This window comes from Alligator mississippiensis, chromosome 1 (assembly GCF_030867095.1).
Source record: "Alligator mississippiensis isolate rAllMis1 chromosome 1, rAllMis1, whole genome shotgun sequence".
In the NCBI taxonomy this organism is placed as follows: domain Eukaryota; kingdom Metazoa; phylum Chordata; order Crocodylia; family Alligatoridae; genus Alligator; species Alligator mississippiensis.
Genome location: NC_081824.1, coordinates 379,632,761 through 379,654,228, shown reverse-complemented (window position 1 = coordinate 379,654,228; position 21,468 = coordinate 379,632,761).

Below are 21,468 nucleotides of genomic sequence, written 5' to 3'. Positions count from 1 at the left end.
TCACATGAGAAAAATAGTAAAAGGAGTAAATTACATGCAATTTGTGTCTTCAACATTAAAGTCATTGCATATAACCTCATTTTTCAGATGCAGGATAAATAATGCAAATACTTTCAAAAACAAAACCTGATTATAGTAGAGAAAGAGAAATGTAGTTAAAAAAAAAAAAACAGCTTTCATGAGGAACATCATGGGGAATATAATTCATAAGCATAGGTGATGCACAGGAGAGGTACGGGGGGCACGTGCACCCCCTGAGATTGGCCCTCACCAGCCAGGGAGTGGGGGCACCAAGAGAAGTGCCAGCAGCACTTCTGGTTTTGCTGCCAGAACTTCCAGAATCAGTGATTGGCTGGTGGGGTACCCCCCCACCCCTGTCAGTGATCGGCTGCTGCTGCCGCCCCTCCCCCCCCCAGACTCAGGAGGCACCAAATGCCCATGTTCATAAGAATGTTTTACATCTCTTCTATGTTACAAAACTTTTGTCTTCCTCTTCAGTGCTTGTGTAGTACAAATAATCTCTCATTGCTAACAAAGAGTTGATTCTGAATTCCTCAGCAATCCCTATCTTGTGATACTCAATGGTAAAAGTGACTCCTTTTCTAATGGCAGAAGAAGCATAATCATTTAAACTCCTTAAATGAAACTTTTGCCTAGAAAAAAAGGAGGACTTTTACTACCCTTTAGGCATTTAAATGGCAATTTTCCATTCAGTAAGTTGTGTTTTGGACACTTAGAATTTTCGAAAATGAGGGTTGGAGGGGACCTCAAGAGGTCATCTAGTCCAACCCCCTGTTCAAAGCAGGACCATTCCCAACTAGATCATCCTAGCTAAGGCTTTGTCCAGCTCTTGAAAACCTCCAAGGATGGAGATTCCACAACCTCTCTGGGTAACTTTTTCCAGTGTTTTACTACCCTCCCAGTGAGAAAGAGTTCCTAATATCTAGCCTGAACTTCCCTTGCTGCAACTTGAGACCATTGTTCCTTGTTCTGTCATCTGCCACCACTGAGACCAGTCTAGCTCCATCTTCTTTGGAGCCACCCTTCATGTAGTTGAAGGCTGCTATTAAATCCCCCCTCAGCCTTTTCTCCTCCAGACTAAATAAGCCAAGTTCCCTCAGCCTCTCCTCAGAACCCATGTGCCCCAGTCTGCTACCTATTTTTGTTGCCCTCCTCTGGACCCTCTCCAATGTGTCCATATCTTTTCTGTGTAGGGGGCTCCAAAACTGATCACAGTACTCCAGATGTAGCCTCACCAGTGCTGAATAGAGTGTGTGAATCATTTCCCTCAATCTGCCGGCAGTGCTCCTACTAATGCAGCCCAGGATGCCATTAACCGTCTTGGGCACATCTACATGTTGCCCTATGGTGTTGTTGTTACTGTGCTGTACCTTTTGGAAGTACTAAAACACAGGAAAGGTACTGCTTGAACTGTGCCATGTGCACAGCACACATTTAGTTTTAGCCACTACTTTGCCATAGCAGCATGCTAAAATGGGTGGAGCACACTGCTACAGCAAAGTAGCTGCTAGTCACATGTAGACTCTCAGACTTCCACTGCCTCCCTCCACCAGATACTGCCCTGAACCAGTGCAACCAACCTGTGGCCAGTAGCGATAGGAGACATTGTTGGTGAGGAACCGACCCTCTTTTTTTTTCCCTTTTTTTCTTTCTTTTTTGTCTCTCTCTCTTTTTTCTTTTCTTATCTTCTCTCTCTTTTTCTGTTTTTTCTCTCCTTTTTTCTCTCTTTTCTTTCCTCTCTTTTTCTCTCTTCCCTTTTTTCTCTTTTTTCCCCTCTCCTATCTTTTTGTCTCTTCTTTTCCTCTCCTCATTTCTTTTATCTTTCCCTTCTTTTTTTCTTTTTTCTTTTTCTCACTTTTTCTCCTCTCTTCTCTCCTTTTTTTCTTTCCTTTTTTCTCTCTCTCTCCTTTTCTGCATTTCTTTTTTTCTTTACTTTTTGTTTCTTTTGCTCTCCTCTTTTCTCTCTGTTTTCCTTCTTTACCTCTTCTCTTTCTTAACAAAAAAGAATACACAAGAAAAAAGGTAGTATATGAAGTTTTATTTATTGTTATCAGGTTTAGAATTTTTAGAAAACCTGGTAACTGCTGTTAAGAAAGCAATATTTATTATTATTAACTATATTGATATACAGTGTATCCTGCCATGTACCCTCCACCCCAGTTTTGTTTTTCTGGCATGCTGGCACTCTAACACCTTACAATGCAGATATTGCATTTTTTTTGGCACTCCAGACAAAAAACATTGCCTACCCATGCTCTATCCTATCTTCCAGGTCATTAATGAAAATACTGAATTAAACTAGTCCCAAGACAGACCCCTGGGGCACTGCACTTGAACTGGCTGCCAACTAGACATCAAGCCATTGACTCCTACTCTCTGAGCTTGATGACCCAGACAATTGTGTCCATCTAAGAGCATTCACCCAACCTGTTGTGGAACACCCTATCGGAAGTCTTGCTAAAATCTAGATATGTCACATCCATTGCTCTCCTCACATCCACAGAGCCAGCTATCTCAGAAGGAAGGCAATCAGGTTAGTTATGCATAACTTGTCTTTAGAGAATTCATCCTAATTGCTTCTAGACCCCCAGTGGCCTAATGGATAAGGCACTGGCCTTCTAAACCAGGGATTGTGGATTCAAGTCTCACCTGGGGTGATGGTTTACATCTTGAGTGAACTTCCTGCTTTCCTTTACAGCTGGACTCAATCATCTCACAAGGTCCCTTCCAGACTCTAATGTCTATGAACTCTCTTCATCTTTCAAGTGCTGAGAAGGGTATTCCTTGAGGACCTGCTCCATTTGTTCAGAGACTGAGGTGAGGCTGACCAGTCTGTAATTCCTTCTATATTTTCCATTTTCCAGTTGTCTGGAACTTCTTCAACACTTACTGAGCTGTCCCACTTACACACAGGTTCCAATTCTATTACCCTGGCACTGTGGAGGCATAAAGGCACATGCATAAATTACACATGGTGATAGACAGCATACTGGCCAGGTATGATTGTGACTATGCACAAGTGTACATAATGGAAATAAACAAGGAAGGGCACCCTCCTATGTTTTTATCCCCAATACCTAAATTGTTAGGGTATTATCCAGGAAGCAGCATACTCAGTTTCTAAAAGCACATCACACATAAGAGATTTAAGCCTGTCTCTCTATCTTCCTAACACAGCAGTTAAACCACTACTGCTAATGAGAGGCATTACCCAGGTTGCTCTTTAGCACTTTGGAAACAGGCCTGCAGGGAAGCTAATCCAAAGAGACATGTGGGACTAAAAAGAAGAACATGAACTATAAGCTACATGGCTTAGAGACAGAGCAGCTGCTCTAGAAATGAGAAGAACCTAGCATCTAATTTCAGTCCTTGTTACCAATAAGGCATAGCCTTCTGCACATCTATCAAATATTTATGAAATGCAAGGTGTGCTATCTCAACTTCAGAAGGAAGAGTCAGGTAGCAGTGCATAGTCTGCTATGAGATGGGTAGATCTCTGTGTGGGGAAGTCAGAGAGTATATTCAAACCTCCTCTTAGTTAGGAGACCCTGGAATTTGGGTCATCTGTTTCAGGGGTAAGTTCCTGAAACAGAAGATGGGAGGGTGGAAAGGCTTTTCCCAATCCCCTACAGCTGGCCCGGTCTCTGTCCCTCCCTAACTCTCTCCCTCTTACCTTATAATGGCTTCCTTGTCCACTGGAGAGCCACTGCTCAGTGTGCTGTAGTTGGGGGAGCCGAGGGCTCACGAGCGCTACCACACATGTGTGCCTCCTTCCGCATCCGGGCCTGACTGGCACAGGTTTGAATTTCCCATGGTTATCAATGGCCACTTGGCTGTTCTGCATAGGTGTGGCTTGCCCTTCACCTGCACAGAAGAGTCTGCCAGCAGCCCCTCCCTCAAGGAAACTTCACCCTGGGAGCCTTCCTCACCCTGGAATCCCCCGGTAAGTAGCCCCCTTCCCCTAGGGATCAGTTGTCTCCCCTGGCTACCCCTCGCTCATGCCTAAATTTTTTATAGTTTTGCTTATATTGTTTTTTAAAGTTTTACTGCCTAAGAACAGCTATGCAGAGGTCAGCAATAAAGTGGTTAAAGTCTTTCTGAAACTGATGTCAGACTGGTGTTTATTCATTCATACAAATTCTTATAAGCAGGTGATGACCAGGGATAAAAAAAAAAAAAAATAAAAAAATCCCCAATTTTTGAATTAAAAAAAGGAAACCAAAATCCAATTTTTTACATGATTATATACACATATACTGGAGTTCCATTTTGATCACAGAAAAATGTGAAGTTTTGGTTATTTTTTTTAATTCCGAAAATTGTATTTTTTTTAATCAGAGAAAACCTGGATCCCTTGTGATGGCATATATGAGGTGTAGGTGACTGAAACTTGGATGTTATAATCTTTGTTATTTGGTCCAGTGATAATGTAGTTTGCATTGATGAGGAGGCACAGCTGGCATCTGGGTCAGTTGCAACACCTGGTGACCTCATGAAAGTGAAACAGGTAGCCTGCTGCTTAAATAAGCCAGCACAGGTTTGTCCCCCCATGGTTACCTCCTCCTTGCTAGGGATGCAAAAGGTTAAACAATTAATCATTGGGATTAATCTGGCAGGGAAGGGAGGAGAAGGAAAGACATGCAGTGCCCTATCAGGAACTGGAGGGCAGGCAGGCGGGAGAGATGGTGGAGGGAGGAGGGGGAGGGAGAAGGAAGATAACTAGTACCCATAGCCTAGGAGGTTAAAGAAGAAAACAGCAGGTGGCCTAATGACTTATCAATTAAGCAACTAGCTGCTCCTTGACAGGTGTTACCTCCCTTGCAACATAGGGCTTCACATGGGTTGTGTTGTCTGGCTGAGCTTGCCACTGCCTTTTACCTCTCCCTTCCTTGTCAAAGGGCCCCTGGAGTGGCTCCCAGTAACAACTGTGTCCAAGCTGCTGTGTTATCAGTTAACCATTTAACTGATATAATTAGAAGAGGTTACATTTTTAAAACAATATTTACATCCCTACTCTTCATACTCCTACTCTTCCCTCCCTGCCTACCTTTGGCATTCAAACCACGCTATCTTATATATTGTTTTTGCATGTCTTTTCACAGCATGTGTGAAGTGAACTCAGGCTCATGAAAGCTCATGCTATATATCTCTTGTGTAGTTAGTCTTTAAGGTGCGAATCTACTCTGCCTTCTGCCTGACTTCAGACTAACACTACTACCTCTTTGCTTACTGAAAACTTAAAACACACCTCAGCATCCTTGTTGATCTTGAGGATTTCTATACTCCACAATAAATCCTTTGTCTTTCATGTATTTCTTTAACACCACTCAGAGAGTAAAATACTACTCAAGGTAAAGAAAGGAGGACTTTTAGCACTGAACTCATTAGAAATATAATCAAATCTTACCCTCTCCTGCAATGTTCCTATTTTTGGCTCCTGTGAATCAGGACATGTATATATAGGGGGCACCTTTTTACTGCTAGACTGAGAACTCTTGGGAGGCTTCTGAGCTGATTTACTGAGGTTTGCTGTACATCTGGCCTGAGGGGGTATTCAAAACTCAGTTGTGATGACTAAACTACTTAAACTTCTGTTTATAGCTTTGTCATATTATTTTATGTAAAGTTTAACTGTAGCTGGAGGATAGATATTTCATTACCCTTGGGTTATTCAAATGATCTTATTTTCCTTGATGCCAAAATATCCTAAGTCACTTAACATTTTTCATCTAATTTCCTTTTATTTTCAAGAAGACTATATTTCTGCACCCAGTGCAGCTAAATGAAAAAGGCATTATGTTGATTTCATCAGGAGTTGCATTTTAATTTGCTCTAAATTATTCAACATTGACAGAATAATGTGACAGGTGTTCTTCATAAGTAAGAATCAAGGCCCTAGATTAACCCACAATATAGCTGCTCCCAATTATTAAAAGAAGTGTGTGTCATACCCCCCAAAATCATGAGATTGGCTTTAAAATCATATGATTTAAGAAGTAATAACAAATATTGAGCTTGTTTTTGCTTTCTGGTGTCTGAGCTTTTCTTCTACAACTGGGATGACCAGAAACTCTCTTTTCTTTTCTTTACTTTTTTCTTTTCTTTTCTTTTCTTTTCTTTTCTTTTCTTTTCTTTTCTTTTCTTATGAAAGTTGCTGTTTTCTTCCAATTATCTACCTCCAGGAGGTAAAAACTCTAAAGGGGGGCAGGGGCAGAAAATAAGACTGTAAGACTCATGATAAGCTTCAATAGAAATATAAAATGAAACATACCAGAACATGTTCCCCATTAGTCAGATAAGACAAAGAACAGTCAAGGTGTTTCTAAGATGTTTTGAGTTATATATTTATTGATTTTTTTTATTATATTAATTAAAGCGTTTACAAGGATATTAATGGTCTTTTTACTTATTTGTTCATCAATTTGTTTTGAATATGCAGAAAGCATGCAGTAAACATATCTATGCATAGAACTTTGCTATTGGTTAAACATTACATTTGTAAATATACATGCATCCCCAGAAGAAAGAAAATATACTGGAAAAATGAATTATATGATTTACTCAAGCATGTGTATGAGAACATAGCAAAAATGATATCAAAGATTATACTAGGATACAGTAATAGGATACAGCTAGGATACAGCAATGTAAAAATAGGTAGAGAACAGATATACAAACACATGGCTTGTTCAAAAAGTCTGCATGGAACCTACAGTGAAAATGGAATGAGAGTCATCAGCTTTGCCTTAAGCACAACATTTCCCCACAAACACATGCACTGACAAACATGGGTGTCTGAAGACTGAAGAACAGCAAACAGAATGATCAAATTCCTACAGAAAAATGAAATAGAAACAGTGAAGAAATATAAAAAGTTTCAGAGGTGCAAATCTAGACAAAGATCAGTTTCTTGTTGGAGGAAGAGCACTAAGATTGAGAATGGGCAGAAATAGTATACTGCAGAACACAGATAAATTTGACATTGAACAACTTAAACACACAAAGGTGAGTGAACTATATCAAGTAGAAATTAAAAACAGGTTTCAAGTCCTTGAAGAATACCCTGAAATGAATGAAGAAATGAATAAAAATAACAATGATGACCTAAATACAAGCAACCAATGAAACTATGTAAAAAATATCATCAAAGCGAGTACAGAAAAATAGTATAGATACAAGAAAAAAAGAAGAAGAAACAAGTGGTATGGTAATTAATGTAGGCGAGCAACACATAAAACGGAATCCACAAGAAAAAAGGCTCCTCCAGTAGAAGTCAAACCAGAACATGGGCACAAGTTTGGAAGATTAATCTGAGAAGCAAAGTAAGTCCTAAAATAAAAAAATATTCAACTCCTGGTGAATTAACTCCAGGATATCAAGGTACAATACAGGATAAATTATATAAGAAATTTCTATAAAGGTGTCAGGAACTATAAACAAGGATATCAAGAATCTACATCAGTCATCAATGACAAAAATGGAAAACTGCAGACAAGGCAGACATTGTAGAGAGATGGAGAGAATATTTTGCAGAACTATTAAACTATCTAACATCTACAGTGCAAGTAGAGCGAGGAACATATTCATCAGCTGAACCAAAAATAGAAGAATCATCTTTTGCAGAAGCTCAAACAGCCATAGCAAAACTTAAGAATAATAAGGCACTAGGAACTGACAGTATTCCAGCTGAAATTATAAAATATGAAAAGGAAGAGCTTCATTAACAATTTCATAAATTCTCCTTATTAGAAGTCATTAATTCTACCTGAAGACTGGAAAGAAACCTTACCGTGTTCCATCTTCGAACATGTGTCAGAAGTTATGGAGGTATTGTCCTATTAACAACTACCTATAAAGTATTTTCTAACATCTTGCTAATTCTTATTACCTTATACAGAAGCAATTCTGTGAGAATCTGAATGGAATTTTCAAGAATAGACAAATTACAGGCCAAATCCTCTCACTAAGATACATAGCTGAGAAACACATGGGAATATAATCAAAGCCTAAATACTCTTTTTATAAACTCCCAGATAGCCTGTGATAGCATACATAAAGAATGTCTGTAGGCCTGAATAGCTAAATTAGGAATACACACTCACTAATAAAACTCATTGAAGTTTGCATGCATAAATCTAGAAACAAAATTAGCAACTACAGAAGAAAATCAGACATCTGCCCAACTGAAGTGGATTGAAACTGAGATGGTACACCTCTGATCCTATTCAACCTGTAATCAGGATCATAAATAAAATGGGGGGAGGAGTTTTACTGAATGGAGACCATAAAGTCCTCACATATGCTGAGCATATATCTGCCAAATAAAAATACAGAAGCACTGTATACTCAACTAACAAATGAAGCAAATACAATCAGACTGCAAGTGACCATGAAATATAGGATGGCAGTAAATCACGGACTTCATGTAACAATAAATAACCAAAATTTAAGCATGTAACCCACTTCAAGTATTTTGCTCTATTCATAGCACAGGATGGTAAAATAAAGGAAGAAATTAAAGGATGCTTAGGACTGGAAATACAGTCTACTTTACATTGCACAAGCTCCTGTCATCCAAGCTCATTCCAAGGAAAACTAAGCTTCATATTTCTAAAACAGTAGTTAGGCCTTCTATAGCCAGTGACAGCTGAGTCTGGATTTTCTCACAGGCCAGCAAGATACTACCAGTTCTTTTTGAAAGGAAGTGTTTTACTGAAAATCTTTGGTGCATGATAAGATCCCATAACATACAAAAGGTGCCAAAGAGCCAATAATGAGTTTTATCAATTGTACAGAGGCACAACCCTGCCACAGCAAATCAAAATGCAATGACTACAGTAGTTGGGCTACACTGAAAGAATGATAGTGATTCATCTACTCCTTAGGGTATTGGAGGGAAGAAGGCTGCCTGGAAGACCATGATGGAGATGATTAGATGATGTAGTGCCAGACTTACAAAAATAAACTGTGGATGACTGGAAAACAAAGGCACACCAGACAGGAATGAATAAAGATAGCAGAGACAGCCAAGCGCCTCTAGTGCTAAACAAGAACAATACCACCTCTACCAGGTGTTGTTATTGCTCTTGCTAATATAACATTAAACCTTAATCAATTCCTTCAGGTTTTTTTTCACTGCTCAGGCAACAGAAACATGTTAACAGAAAAAATATTGGAAAGTTTGCTGCATCTGTCATATGGTAGAGTGGACAGCAACAAGGGGCAGAGCAAGACATACAGTATCACAAAAGATGTGTTTTCTCATCAGTGACCTGGAAGTGACATTAATGGTCAGTACTGCTTCTGGGTTTACTGAAACCATCATTAGCTATTTAAAAAACCTACCAATTCAATATTTAACAATAACTAGCTATAACAAACTGTTACATATTTGATGTAATGAAAAATGCTAGAGAATGTTGTGGTTAAGGGGGAAGGAAGCAAGATAGTAGATCTGTTATACTTGGGGATCTAACTTACCAACATAATCATTTTTACCCCTGCTGATGACCTAAGTACTTTAGTCACAATATAACAAAGGTCTTTTGATGTCGATGTACAAGCCACGTCCGGACATGCAGGCATGTGCGATCTGTGGCACCACAAATTGCAAGGAAGGAATATTAAATATGCCCTGCACTACAAATTGGCAACGGGGAGGGAAGGCGGGCAAAATTTCCTATTGGGATTTCCTGTTAGCAAAAAAAAATGTACAGGGGGGGAAATGTGGCACAGTGCTCACTACAATAGCATACACCAAAACAAATGGAGGCTTGGTCCTCCAGGGAGACATGGAAGCAAACATGCTGGCCAGAGCATCTCTACTGTTCCATTTGTGCCCCTTCTGCTCCAGCATGCTGGGAACTGGGAGGAGCTGGGCAATGGCAGTTTTTCCAAAGAGGGACAATGTGCCCTGCAACCAAACACATGTGCAGGGGTATGCACTCAAGCACAACGCAGCAGTACAAATTTGTGCTGCTACAATTTGTAGTGCTGCAAATGCATGCCCCTGCATGTCTGAACATAGATACAAGTGAGCAAGCAAAGCATCAGAGTGTCACTAATACTTTTCTAAGAAAATGATAGGAGTGTTTAACTTATCCTTTTTCTTTTGTTTAAGATAGTTTTCCCCAGTCCACATCACTTTTGTCACCATTTTATCTGCTCTTTGCAATATGTGTAATTAATATAGTAAACTGTCAGAATTATAGTAATTAATTAGGATAAGTTGATGACACAGTGGAGCACTAATATAACATTAGGAATGCTGCCATAGATTTAGAGTCATATTCGTTTACTGTAAATTAATCAATGTATACCAGTAGCTACCATATTGAATCCTAACATTGATAGAGTGTACTTAATACACATAGGCAAATAGAATGAATCATCATAGGATCATTTAAGTGACATTAATCAAGGTCTTCTAGCAATATTTGAATAAAATCTTAAAACATTCACAGAGTAATTATTTGTTTATAATTGCTGTTATTATTATTGTTACAATTATTGTTGCTATTATCACCATGTTGAATAGACTCAGTCAACTTCTCCCTTTGGATATGAATACAGAACTGACATATGTTCCAGCGGAAGCTATTTCAGAGCAGAATTTGCTCTCAAATATTTCTCCAGTTTGCTACCTCTCTCTTTTCACCTTGAGGGGAGCACATGGAAGTGCAATAGAAAAAAAAAAAATCATGAGCTTTTATTTAAAAAAAAAAGAATTCGTTTCTGATTAAAAACCGAGAGAAATACTCTTGACAGTTGAAAATCCAACATTAAAAAACAAAAAAAAAATTCAGGGAAAAACATATAATGCAGTATCTTAGTGTTCTACATTTTTTTAATCTATAGATTCCTAGCTATAACATACTGTTGTTTCTCACATCTCTAGTTACACTTTAAAGATCTTTTTCCCCCATAGGAATTTAAAAAAACCCTAGAAAGTTGTTCCTAGTCAGGAGGGATAAACTACTTTGAGAAAGAGACGGAAAGCTGTAATATACACGGAGATTCTCTAACCTTAGCCTCAAGCTGAGGCCATCACAACCTGCTCAATAACACTGACAAAACATGATTCATTTCACTTATTTCATCTTGCCAAGGACAGTTGTACAAAGGCAGTGAAACAAACATAGCCATGCTTTCCCTTGTTCTACCATCCTGTGACATTTCATAGGTGGCCTTGTCAAAGTGACAACTTTTCATACCGGCTCCACAAGAAAAAAACTATTCAGAAAGCAAAACTAGGTTGAACTTCTCTAAATGGAGCAATAGAAATCTGGGGTATATGCAAAATTACAGGAACATTTTTTATTTCTTTGCAATTGCAGATTACAGTCTATCATAGAGATATGCAGACAGAGTATCTTTAAAAGACCTAGATTATGCATGGGAAGTAATGGACATGAACGAGCCAGTTTCTCAATGGCTATTAACTCTACCGAGAAGAATGGGATCAACAAACTCAGAACAGGCTGAGCAGGAAACCACATATACTAACCAAATGGAAACACTGGGAAGAGCAGTAATTCTTAAACCATATCTCTCTCCAGGATTTAGGCACCTTACTTTGGACTCTAGGGCCATGTCCACACAAGCGTGGACATTTGGTTCCCTGGGGACAACTAGCAGCGGGACATGTTGTGCTGCTACTAGTTATCCCCAGGGAATGCCAATGCTATAAGTCCTCTGGCACATGGCAGGTGACCCCATGTGGGGTAAGGGAGGCTGGGACCAGCACTGGGCTGTCTTCAGCGCTCTTACTTGGGATCTGGGAGGCCTCTTGGGGCTGCAGCAGCAATGATCTTGATCAGAGCCTGGGCTGTAGTGATCCAGGCTCAGAGCCTGGCCAGCAGGCGGAGAATGGCTCTGGCCGGCCAGGCTCTGGTTTTGAGTAGCATGCACTGCCCCTGCCTGAGCCACTCTGCTTTTATTTGTATGTTTTTTTGGACCCCCTAGATGTCCAGGGATCAAAAAAAACCCCAAACACCTCCCCTCTGCCTGCATTACTCCCTTGCAATGTGCATAACAGCTGAATGTGTTTTATGTGGTGCAGACACATCTGCAGCACTGCATAGCACACAGCTGCGCTTGTCGGGATGTGGCCTGGGAAGATACTTACTTATAATGGGTAGTCACATGCCTGAATGTTCCTCTGGAGTTTCATCTATGCAGGCTAAATCTCACAGAATGTTGATGTGGTAGATGGATTTGCTGTTCCTATGCCACTTATTTAATAGTTTAGTGTCCAGTATATCCACCTAAACTCTTTCCTCTTCTCTCCTCTTCACAAAGGGATCTAAATCTTTTTCTCCTACTTCTCTGGGAAATGCTTCACTAGCTGTGTTTTGTTCAAGGAGTAATCTAATAAGAATGCCCTGAGAACATTTACTTATCTATAAATGTTTACTTTAGTTTGTCTATAAGGTGAAAATCTACCCTTCATTCTGCTTTGCTTCACACTAATATGGTTAACTACATCCTAGTAAGGTAAGCATCAGAATAGTGTCTTCCTGTGTTTGAGTTTAAAAGACAAAAAGTCGGGTGTAAATCTGCCTCTTTTCTTACCAGATCATGCCCTAAAGCTGAGGTAAGGGAAGAAATGGCCAGTCTGAGATAAGAAAGAAACAATTCTTTCTGAATTCCAAGTACACTGGTCTGTTGGCTTTTGAGAAAAGACGAAAGAAGCATAATGAACAGGGAGACAGAAAAGAGAGGGCAGAAAGGGAAAAAGGGAGTGGGAAACTGTTGGGAGAGGCAAGCATGAAAGCAATGAACTCATTTTCAGGGATCCTGGTTTTATCTGATTTAACAAAATCCCCATTTTTTGGATGAAAAGTAGTAACCCTGAATCCACATTTTCCCATTATTAAAATGAAACGTTGCTAATATTATGTATGTTTGTATGTATGTATGTATTAGGGCTGTGCAATGCTTCAGTCGCCGAATCAATTCAGAGGAGATTCAGTACAATTTGGTGGCTGAAACTCCAAATCCGAATCAAATCAGGAAACCCATTAAAAGGTCAGAATCAAATCTGAAGCCTCCAAATTGATTTGGAAAAGATACAGAGGGATTTGGAGATTTGCATCAGCCAGGGAGAGGCAGCCACAGCTGGGCAGCTTCAGGTTTTCCTGTGGCTCCTCCTGCTGTGCCTGCCTCTCCCCAGGCTGGGGGAGCCATGGGAGAAGCTCCCATGGCTGCCCTGCCCACCCCCATCCCCCGCCTGGCCAAGCCTCCCGGCACTTAAAATAAAACAAAAACAAAAGTCCTGCACTCACTGGCTGTAGCAGGGGCTGTGGGGGCCCTGGGACCTCCTGGCAGAGCCCCCTGTGCAACCCCTGTTCCCCAATTGCCCCCCCCAACCAGCCCCACCCCTGATGACTCCCCCACCCTCCTGGCCCCAGCAGTCCAGGAATGGAAAAAAAAAACCCAACCCCCACAAAAAATGCACTTACGAGTAGTAATAGCAGCAGCTGTGGGGGCTCTGGAGCCACATGGCAGAGTGACTCTGCACAGCCCCTGCTCCCTAATCCCTCCCCCTGCCCAGCCCCACCCCCGATGGCTGCCCCACCTGGCCCCAGCATCCTGGCAATTAAAAAAAAAAAAGGCAGACACAACCAGAGGAGCACCCACACAGCTGGGCTGTGCCTGTCTCTCTCTGGTGGATCTAACTCTTCAAATCAGTACCAAATCTCCAATTCTGATTCAGCCAAATAGAATCACTGTCCACTGAACTGGTTGAATCCGAATCTGAATCAAATACTTTCCTATTTGCACAAGCCTAGTATGTATGTATTTATTAGGGGTGCACTGATAGAGAGTTTTTGAGCCGATGCCAGTGGCTGATATTGAAGGAGCCTTATCAGCCAATACCAATCCGATTCCTATATGTAGCCAGGCCACTTGGAGATGAACTGCAGTGATCCCCAAATCTGCCATACCTCCCCCAACCTCCCCTCTCAGTGCTGTTTCCTGGCCCAGCTCCTTCCAAGAAAAGCTCAGGACCGCCCCAGTCCCAGCCTGCAGCAGCACCACCCCCCTAGCCCTACATACAGATCTGAGGGCACACACTACCCATGCCCACACAGGGTGCACACAGTGGCGGGGGCCACCCCCCCCGACCTGTTGCTTGCAGTCCCCCACCCCCCCAGGCTGGGAGGTGCCTGACCCTGCCTCACTCCCTCCCTTACTGCGGGGGCCTCGATCTGTCGCCCCCCACTGTGCCTGTGTACATTCATGGGGCATTTATCAGTCATGTTATTGGCCACATCAGGCAAAAAAGCTGATTGCTGATGCTGCTGATACTGTCAATTTTCCTTATATTGATGCTGATCTGGTATGGGACCAATGTATCGGTGCACCTCTATTATGTACATGTATATGTATATGTAGTGGTGTTTCATTTTAATCATGGAACAAAGTGGATTTGGGGTAACTTTTTCATAACCGAAAATTGGGGATTTTTTTTTTTAATCGGGGAAAACCAGGATCCCTGTTCATTTGCCCCTCTGTGCACTGCCCACCTCCCCTCCCCTCTCCCTGCTCTCTTCCCCTCCCTTATGCCTTTTGTATTCACATTTCTCTCTCCTTCTTATACATAGCTTTGTGTACGTGCTTTCACAGTATCTGATGAAGTGAACTTCAGCTCACGAAAACTTGTGCTATACACACACACACACACACACACATAAATAAAATCTATGAGGTGCGAATTTAGCTTGCTTTCTGCCTATTTTTACCACCTGCAAGAATACAATATATACTATCACTTAAACAGCCCAGGAAACAAAGGGGAAAGATGGCATATGCATCAATAGTATTCTGCTTGAATATTAATGAATTCTTGAACTCTCAAGTTTCCATTCCCCTTGTTTTTTGCGTGGTTTACTATAACAAACACCTTCTGATCTGATAATTTTTATTTCTCTCTTACTGAGATTTTGATAACTGGCCTGAATCATATTTTCCATGGCTATGGAAGATGTCAATTAGCTGGGATTTATGTCTGTGTGAAAATTCACGTTTTTAGAAGGGACAATTTCTTATCTCCTTCCTTCATAATCTTAGAATGTTTCCTGTCACCATCCTGTTTTTTTCCACCTTATTTTGTATTTGTCTTTGACAAGGCTGCTTTGCTTTTACAACTTATCTAAGAAACTTGACAAAATATATAGTTCTCATGGCACAGCTACATCTTATGCATTTGGTCACATCAATTACTTCTATTAACGTTCTTAAACTAAACTGTAATATACTGTGCTTGGATTATTTCAAGATCATCTTGTATGGCATTACCTCCCTGGCCTTTTGTTCTGTCTAATTTGAGCTCGTTACTGGCTGAGTTGTACATGTAAATTGCTTTCTTGTTTTTACTATGCCAGTTGTGACATCTGTCAAGATTCACTTTGTGCTTATTCAGTGAAAAGGCTGTGAGATCTTCTGCTTTAGTTCAGTTCCATAATTTGGGCTAGGATTCTTGGAATTAACCAAGGTGTACAAGAGCACGTTTCTTGCTTCCTGAATTCATATCTGTGCTAAATTCTAAATTATGTGTTAAAATATACCAAATATTCAACTAAAAAAACAAAACAAAAAAAAGCGGTGAACACTACAGGCTGTTGGTTTAAGTTAAACATGATCTGAAGACATGTAATGAATCAGATCTAAGTGATCAAACTGAATTGAGGATATTCAGAAGCCCAAGTGGAGGTGTTTCATGAACTTTTCATTTGAAAATGGAAGCACCAAATGAACTTAAGTGCTTAAATTATTTATCTGTTTATATGCTGCACTTCCCAACAAAAGGTGGAATGCAGTAAGAAAACAAATTACCATATGAAAACAGGAAAATGAACAAGAGCATAAAGCAAGACAACAAAAGAACTTATAAAATAAGGAGAGTACAAAATAAACAGAATTCATCTATGCTATATCACAGTTTATGCTTGCTACTAAATGTCTGCTCAAATAGGAAGGTCTCATAGTGCTTCCTGAAGATGTCCAAGATCAGCGTCTGGTCTACTTCAAGGAGGAGGGAATTCTTGAGCTGATGAGTGAATGCTGAGATGGTACTTGCAGGAGGTTTCTTTTGGATAACCTTAAAGATCATGATGAAGCATAAGGGAGAAGACAGGTCCTTAGGTACATTGGACGTACACAATTTAGGACTTTATATATCAAAATTGACATCTTGAACTGTGCCTGGTAGACTACTGGAAGCCAGTGCAGACCCTGGAAGACTAGAGTTATGTGCTTCTGGCAACCCATGCATCAGAAGGTATGCCACTCTGTTCTGCACCAGTAGGAGCTTCTGGAGGGTTGTCAGGGTAACTCCACATAGAGCACAGTGCAGTAGTCAAGTCCTGAAGTTACATGGAACCTGGTTTTCTCTGACAAACCCCCCCCCCCAAAATCCCCAATTTTTCAATTTAAAAAAGGAGCCCCAAATCCACATTTTTCCATGATTAAAATGAAGCACCACTTATATATAGTGGTGTTTCATTTTAACGAGATAAAAATGTGGAATTTGGGTTATTTTTTTAATATGAAAATTGGGGATATTTTTAACAGAGAAAACCAGATTCCTAATGATGATAGCTTGATCTGAGTCTGAAAGAATGAGTTGTACCTTTCTAACCAGGTGGAGATGGTAAAGGCATGTTAAGACATTTTTGCAACCTTCTGTAGTAGAGGATCCAGGTGGAATAAAGGATCCAGGGGCACCCCAAGGCTGTGAACCTTAGTGACAAGAGGAAGCTAAAACCCACCAATGATAGGTGTCCCAATCCCCAAGACCTAGTGATATGTCCACTATCTTCAACTCTGTCTTGTCTTGATTCAGCTTCAGTTCATTCAGCCGTATCCAATTCTCAACAGTAACCAGGCACTGGGAAAGAACTGAGGCTGTGATGGAAAGAAAGAAAGAAAGAAAGAAAGAAAGAAAGAAAGAAAGAAAGAAAGAAAGAAAGAAAGAGGTGGGTATCATCAACAGTCAGTCTCCCCCCAGGAGCCTCATTTACATATTGAACAGGAGAAGAGACAATATAGAGACCTGGGTGACTCCACAGGAAAGGTCCAGCGGGGATGATGAGCACATGCCTACCCACTGGGATCTTCTCATAGAAAGAGTGAAACCAAAACCTCACACTCAACTATATCAAAGACTGTTTTAGGATTTAGTAAGGGTAGCAGAGCACAGTTTCCCCTATTGATTTCCAAACCATGGATAATAATGAATATTACAGTAGCTGGAGCCAATCTGGATTGGCTCTTTGGATTTTAGGTCCTTAAATTCAATGTAAGACCTGTTTAGGTATCTTCTCTGCCAATCACGATGCAACTCCAAGGCATTTTAATAACCTCCAGGGTTTTGTGGCAGCTAAATCTTGATTGCTTTATTTAAAAAATCTCTAAAGATAAAATGAAATTTAATACTCATCTTCTGGAAAATAAAAATTAATGTTCTTACAGCTGTTCTTCAGACTGGGCACGAGAAAGAATGGAATCAATGATTATGAATAAACAACTTTGAAAATGAAAACCAGGTGTATACCTTGCAGCCCCTAACTATATTTACTCATTCAGTTCCCTCAGAAATCCAGGGTTTTATCAATTTCGTGCTCATTTTCTATGTAAGCAAAGAAATATCTATTATTAGTGAGTGCTCTTTACATGCTGATCACATCTTTCGTTTAGATATTTTCTGCTTTGCACAATGCACATGAATATATATAAAACAATATGCTCTCCTGAAAGAGTGGAAATTTGCAACATGTAAATGGCTCTGCTTTCTTGCTGCACACCTGCACTTTCTAAAATAGAAGCTTCTCCAGGAAAAGTGATATGCTGGAAACACAGTTGCACAGTGTGACCTTGTATCAAAACATGATTTGCTCTTATGCATTTAGATGATCTTTCAAATGATTTCTTGCTGCTTATGACCTTAGAGGTTTAATTATTTTTCTGGTGTAGCTATTTAAAATGTAGTTCATTTTAATGCAAGCAGTGCATGTGAAAGTTTGCGGTTTAACAGCCCCATGATGTGTTTTCAAAATGGATATGAGATTACAGGGGTTTAAAAGCATCCCTTTTGCATACATTTTTAAATACTCCTTGAAAATTGATCATCCTGGAGCAAACGTGACTATGTGAAGATAAGAAACAAGCTTTTCCACATTATGTAAATATGCACCCAAGTCAAAGAATGTCAATTCACTTGTGGAGCTGAGATGGCCTTCACATTTGAACTGCACAGAATGCAGCTCAACTCAGTCTTTTCTCTTCTCTATAATAATTATTCTCAGCTATGCCTTTATAGCACGGAGACGTATGTGGTGATCAAGTGCATACAAAATAAATCTTTACTTAGGCTTTCTTTGGATTTTTTTCTTTCTATTCCTCCCACTAATGAGTCGGTTATGACATTTAAATGTGCTTATGTGTGGGGGTTCAATTCAATCATCTTTAGCAGCTAAAGAATCATTTGAACTGAAGGCTGTAGTAAGCAGCTTCCATGACTGTGACAAACTTGTCTAAGCAGGATTTTTGCTCAACACGGTTCTGCTTGGCTGAGAAAAGAAGTGCTGTTGCACAGTAAACCAAAATATTATTTATTTTACAGAAGAAATCACACGACATCAGAGGCCTATTCTAATTGACTCTGTAAAAACGTATAAGATATTCGCTGCTCTCAAGTAATTCATAATTTAAATGGAAAAAAGAATAAATGAGGGGGAAAAAGAAGTATTATTACGATATGAAAAATAAATAGATCGTGCCTGGATTTCATTTTCTTCTAAAAGACAAAGGGTCCCTATATATGAGAAAAGAGGCTCCTCTGATGCCCTGTATTCACAGTGTGTTGGAGCAGACTCGATTAATCAAGTCTTCTGGAGCATGGTAATTACCACACTCCAGCAGCCTCCTGCATCTCATATATCAGCATCCCTGCACTTCAAAATGAGGGCAGGGGTGCTTTAACTAAAGCTCATCCAGCAAACTTTAGTTCAAATGCCCCTGCTGCCATTTTGAAGTGTGGGGATACTAATGCACAAGACACTGTGGCACTTGAATTAGAGCAGGTCTTGGAGCCACTCTAAAGCTCCGTACCTCCCAACCCTGGAGCAAGTGTAAAAGTGCCAAAAAAGGACTGAGAAAAGTTCTTCTCAAAAGTACTGAGAAAAATAAAATCAGGGGAAACACAATCAAAAGTTTACACATGTGAAGTTCAGATCTATATCCCTGGTCACCCTTCTTCTTTGGTTAATGTGATTTAGGACTGAGTCCAGGAAAGGACTTCAGCGCTGAAAGGAGTGTTTCCATGGGATAAAGCTTCCAAAAATGGGGATCAAGAAACCCTTGTTCACATGAAAATTTATCCTAGATTCACATTCCTGTTTGATGGTAAAGTTCCTCAGTCAAAACAGAAATCTTTTAACTTGCAGTAACTTTCTACTTCTCCCATATCAAAATGTCACATGTTCAAGGCATTTAAGTCATGAAATGCCATTCTACTTTACCCTGGGTGTGTCTACATGAGACGCTTTACTGCACATAGACTAATTTACTGTGCAATAAAGTCTCATCATCTATACATGCAACAGATTTACTGTGCAGTAAATTAATCTACTGTGCAGTTAGCTACTGTCTGCAAATGCAGGTAATAAACTTACTGTGCAGTAGTGCATGTTTAGATGCAGACCAGGAAAAAATTTGCCCTGGTCAGCCCCAACACTTCGAGGCCACAAAGGATGGGGAATTCCCCTGGTCCTTGCACTGCTTAGTTCTTGGCTCCCCCCAGAAGCCAGGAGCCTAACAGCACTGAGACAGGATAGTTCTCTGCCCTCCCTCATGCTGGCACTGCACAGCTCCCAGCCATCTACAGGAGCCAGGAGCTGAGCAGTACCAAGACTGGAAAGCTCTCTGCTTCCCCATACAGCTCTGGGCTGGGCAGAGATTTCCCCATGCAGCTCAGGGCTAGCTGGGAGCTGTTCTGCTTCTGGGAAGCAGAAGGTTGGGTAGGAGTTCCCCACCCAACCCCAAGCTGGCTGGGAGCTTCCCCAGGAGCAAGACAGCTCCTAGGCAGCTAGCCAGCTGTGGGAAAGCTCCCCTGGGTATAAGGCTTGTCCACAAATGCACAGGGATGGGAAAGCTCTGCAGCAACAGCTGTTTCCCAACTCCCTGTACATCAGGAACCATCCTGATGTGTACGGAGCAAGGAGAGAGCTGCCACAGTAGCCTGACAAGCTCTCCTAGCCCTGTAAGCATGAGGACTGACCTCATGCTCCCTGCCAGCCCCTGGGCTACCATTCCAGGGGAGCCTGGAGCTCCCCTAGAGCAGGGTAGAAGAAGACCTGTACCAGGCTGCTCCCATTGGGAGTCGATTTGCTCCCAATGGGGAGCATGTGTAGATGTGCTGCCAGAGCAGGCTTACTGCACAGTATTTTAATGGACAGTAAGTCTTTATAGCATTAATAGCACTTGTAGATGTGCCCCCTGTGTCACAGCATGAATCCACTACAATGTCTAAATTATTTACCCGTCTAAATCATTGTCCTATACAGCTAAGCTTGACCTACTGCACCTACTCAGAAGCAATTCAGTATACTTAATAAAGATTCTGGCTCCATTTATGCCATGTTACAATTCATTTTCTTATGGAGGTGCATAAATGTTGTAAAAAACCCTGAAACTGTCAGCAACTGTTTGGCATTTTTCACATTGTGGTAATATTATTTTGCTGGATAGGCAATTGTTTTGGATAGGATACTGAAATTCTACACCCACCACTCCCCAACTGGGAGTTGGGTCCTGAACCCTATATCCTAAAGCATTCTAATCATTAGGTCATAGGATAACCAAGGCTGAGCGCATATTACTTTTGAAGATAGACCATGGGGCAACCTGGAGGGAATTATTCACGTCTGCAAAGAACTTGCTATGTAGCTAAGCAAGGTAAAGACTGCCCTAACAAAGAGGGAGCAAGTCTTTGCTTCCAGAATTGCTTGTGCATCCTAAAATAATAGTTGCTGGAAACCCAGTATCAGGAGCACAGAGCAGGTGTCTTCACAAGGTTTAAAACTCCAAGTGGAGCTGAAATATATGCTTTTATTCTACTTTAAAGAAAGCATTCTAGTAGCAGTCCTTGTTATAATACTTCATTTGGAGGTAACAAAAGAAAGCCAAGCAGATTAGTATTACCAGTTCCCAGGTCTCTGACTTCCCTTTCAGAAGAATAAAACCCACATATGGACAGAATTCAGCATTCTGCAAACCTCTGTTAGTAGCTCAAACATCATCATGGAACACTAGCCCCCTCCTTTTGTTGTCAAATTTCTCCTGAAATCACACTTCTCCCACTACACCTCTCACTATGTGTTCATAGTACACAGAATGTAAGTTATGAATTTGGCATTCTCTGAACATTAAGTACAAAACTTT